Genomic DNA, 4,487 nt, shown 5'->3' with positions numbered 1-4,487 from the left:
TGAACTTTTGAGGGATGTCTACAGACATATATAGAAGACTATGGTTTACATTTCAGGTCAAAATGACATGGGAAAGTCCATTTTCTATTCCAAACAGATTGCTGTATCTGATGGGCCCAGTATGCAGAGTATGGGCCAGTTTTGGAGCTGTTTGGCCCATGATCCGGTTCCAGAACTTTCCTAGCTCTTGGAACAATATTTATTGATGACCAAGGATGCTTCAAACCAAGTTTCATAAGCAGATACAAAGGGAAACTAAGTAGGTGAAGCTAGTTTGGTTGTTTACCCAAACTAGTTAAACAATAGGAACTTATTTCAAACCATGTGCCACTTTTTACTATATTTGGAATAGACATGTTGCAGCTGGTTTTTGACTCTTTTGTGTATGAAAAGTTAGGTGTTGACCATTTTACTTTTTAAATTTCAAATACTTTACTCATTTTGTAAGCTCACATGCTTGGCATGTGTGAACTAGTTGTAATTTCAAGCTTATATTGTAAAATGAATGAAATGGCTACACATCTAAGCCTTATTTTCAAAAGCCAACGTGTTCCTCTTCTTCTTATCTCTTCTTCAACACCTTAGAACACTCTAGGAACCCTAAAAACCAGAAAACACCATAACCAAAACCTAAAAACACAACTCACACACAACCATTCCCAAGAGCATCACCAAAAGCTTGCTTGTTGCTAACACTTCAAGCTAGCTTGCTCTTGGTCATAACCTTCTCACCCTAACATTCTCATAGTTGGTGCTGCTGCACATCCAGCCATTTTTATGGTAAGAGATTATGATCCAACTACTCGATACAATGATCTATTTGCTCGTAGTTCACATTTAATAACAAATAAAGCAAATCTTGGTTTTTTTTTTCCTTTGTGATGGGCCTCGAAAGGGGGCGGGGGGGGGGGACATGTCAAATATCCATTTGGGATCATGTCTTCTTAAGGCTATTATGGATGTATAATTCAATTTCGGTAGTAATATTCCATTTCAGTTGGAAAATGCAGTCAGATGTTTAGGGTAGTATAAATGATAGTGGTAACTTATATCACGAGAGGCAACTTTGCACAAAGTTCCATTACGATTAATGGGTGGCTCCACAATGTCTTATGGGCACAGGCATCCCAAGTAATTCAGTCATATCGTTCTTCATTATCTACATAATGCCTTTTTTTCCTGGGTGCTCATTTTGTATGGGCTTTTAGTATAATGTTTCTATTCAGTGGGCATGGTTATTGGCTAGAACTTACTGAATCCATCGTTTGGGCTCATAATAAATTAAAAGTTGGTCCTGCTACTCAGCCTAAAGCCTTGAGCATTGTTCGAAGACGTGCTATAGGAGTAACCCATTACCTTCTGGGTGGAATCGCCATCACATGGGCATTCTTCTTAGCAAGAATTATTGCAGTAGGGTAATGGCTAGGAGGATTTGAAAGGCATTATGGCATTAAGATTTCCAAGGTTTAGCCAAGGCTTATCTCAGGACCCCAGTACTCATCATATTTGGTTTGGTATTGCTACCACATCATGACTTCGAAAGTCATGATAATATTACTAAGGAACATCTTTATCAGAATATTTTTGCTTCCTATTTTAGGTAATTAGCAATAATTAATTCCTTTCCTAATCTATGTTTGATTAATTAATTCCTTTATATTAAATTAGGAATTAATTAATTTACAATGGAAAGAATAAAATAAAAACCTTCCTAAAGTTATAAGTCCAGAGAATAAATAAATAAAAGCCAAAAAGTAATGGTAGTTTCCTAAAACAAAAAGTAAAAACAAATTAGGAAACTAAAAATGCTAGCCTTTTGATCAAGTTGACTTTGATCAATCTTTGACCTCTTTGAACTTCAAATCAGCTTCTAGATTCTTTTTAGGATGCCAAATAAGCTGAATATGAAGTCCCACACGTTGCCCATGCTTGGAAAAATAAGAAAAGGCTAATACAGTAAAATACAGTAAAGCCAGCAAGCAATACAGCAATTCGGCCAAATTGTTGATGCTGTCCGTACAAGCCCTTTTTTATTGCATTTGAGGCTGATTTAACTTGATTCCATGACCTATTAGGCATATGTATTGAACCCATAAATCATTGGAACCATTTCATGCTTTCCGGACTCCAAAAATGTACCAAAACCGTCACACGGGTCCGTATCGGCTTCCACCACTTAGATGCTTAGAATAGGCTTTGTATGTTCAAGTATGGAAAAGCTTTGTTGAGATTGATTACCCTCTGTATAAATACTCCCAGGTTGCCCTTAAATCTCTTAATTTGAGCTCTTGTGATTGGCCTAGTCTTCATCCGTGACGAGTCAGCACCCCAGCGGGTTATCGGTGGAGCGGGCTCGGGCGGAATCACATCAGTTACACCTACAACCGAAATGGAAATCGAGCATTTTTTTAGTTTGAAAATGCCGAATCGCGCCTCAATCATCATTTATCAGGACTATTCGAAGTAAGTTCATTGGTTTGGACAGGACATTTAGTTCATGTTGCTATTCCGGGAGCCAGAGGGGAATACGTTCGTTGGAATAATTTCTTAGATGTACTGCTGCACCCCCAAGGATTAGACCCACTTTTTACAGGTCAGTGGAATCTTTATGCTCAAAACCCCAATTCAAGTAGTCATTTATTTTGTACCTCCCAAGGAGTCGGAACTGCCATTCTAACCTTTCTTGGAAGATTCCATCCATAAATGCAAAGTTTATCGCTGACTGATATTGCTCATCATCATTTAGCTATTGCATTTATTTTTCTTATTGCTGGTCATACGTATAGAACTAATTTCGGGATTGGGTATAGTATAAAAAATCATTTAGAAGCACATATTCCTTTTGGTGGGGGGGGCAACTGGGGCATGGACATAAGGGTCTTTATGACACAATAAATAATTCAATTCATTTTTAATCAGACCTTGCTCTAGCCTCTTTAGGGGTTATTACTTCCTTGGTCGCTCAACACATGTACTCTTTGCCCGCTTATACGTTCATAGCACAAGACTTTACTACTCAAGCTGCTTTATATACTCATCACCAATACTTCGCAGGAGTCATCATGACAGGGGCTTTTGCTCATGGAGCTATATTTTTTATTAGAGATTACAATCTGGATCAGAATGAGGATAATGTATTGGCAAGAATGTTAGACCATAAAGAAGCCATTATATCCCATTTACGTTGGGCCAACCTCTTTTTGGGGTTCCATACTTTAGGACTTTATGTTCATAATGATGTCATGCTTGCTTTTGGTACTCTAAAGAAACAAATCTTGATCGAACCTGTATTTGCCCAATGGATACAATCGGCCCATGGTAAAACTTCATATGGATTCGATGTACTTTTGTCTTCAACGAATGGTCTCGCGTTCAATGCAGGTCGAAGCATATGGTTGCTTGGTTGGTTAAATGCTGTTAATGAGAATAGTAATTCACTATTCTTAACAATAAGACCCGGAGACTTCTTGGTTCATCATGCTATTTCTTTAGGTTTACATACAACTATATTGGTCTTAGTAAAAGGGGATTTAGATGCATGTGGTTCCAAGTTAATGCCAGATAAAAATGATTTTGGTTATAGTTTTCCTTGCGACGATCCGAGATGAGGTGGTACTTATGATATTTCAGCTTGGGATGCATTTTATTTGGCTATTTTTTTGGATGTTAAATACCATTGGATGGGTGAATTTTTATTGGCATTGGAAGCACATCGCATTATGGCAGGGTAGTGTTTCACAATTTAATGAGTCTTCCACTTATTTGATGGGATGGTTAAAAGATTATTTATGGTTAAACTCTTCACAACTTATCAATGGATACGACCCTTTTGGTATGAATAGTTTATCGGCTTGGGCATGGATGTTTTTATTTGGACATATTGTTTGGGCTATTGAGTTTATGTTCTTAATTTCCTGGCATGGATATTGGCAGGAATTGATTGAAACTTTAGCATTGGCTCATGAACGAACACCTTTGGCTAATTTGATTCGATGGAAAGATAAACCAGTGGCTCTTTTTATTGTGTTGTATTATCCTCGATAATACATTTCTTTCAATGGAGAAGGGGGACTACCTTCTTATATTTCTACGTTTAGGATTCGACTTGTATCATTGAAACTAAATTAATAGGTATTGAACCATTATGGCAAGAAAAAGTTTGATTCAGAGGGAGAAGAAGAGACAAAAATTGGAACAAAAATATCATTTGATTCATCGATCGTCAAAACAAGAAATAAGCAAAGTTCCATCGTTGAGTGAAAAATGGGAAATTCATGAAAAGTTACAATCCCCACCCCGTAATAGTGCACCTACACCCCTTCATTGATGTTGTTTTTCGGCTGGAAGACCGAGAGCTAACTATTGAGACTTCGGTCTATCTGGACACATACTTCGTGACATGGTTTATGCATGTTTGTTGCCCAGACCAACAAGATCGAGTTGGTAAAGATTAAACAATCTCTTCATTTTTCTATTCATTTCTATGA

General features: G+C 37.4%; 1 pseudogene; it reads left to right on the top strand.

Moving 5' to 3' along the window:
• Positions 1 to 1,090: 1,090 nt before the first annotated feature.
• LOC125418962 (photosystem I P700 chlorophyll a apoprotein A2-like) lies at positions 1,091 to 4,044 on the top strand (annotated as a pseudogene).
• The last annotated feature ends 443 nt before the right edge of the window (positions 4,045 to 4,487 follow it).

This window comes from Ziziphus jujuba, chromosome 11 (assembly GCF_031755915.1).
Source record: "Ziziphus jujuba cultivar Dongzao chromosome 11, ASM3175591v1".
NCBI lineage: Eukaryota > Viridiplantae > Streptophyta > Magnoliopsida > Rosales > Rhamnaceae > Ziziphus > Ziziphus jujuba.
Note: the sequence above shows the minus strand (reverse complement) of the source record. Positions and strands in the feature narration are given on the sequence as shown.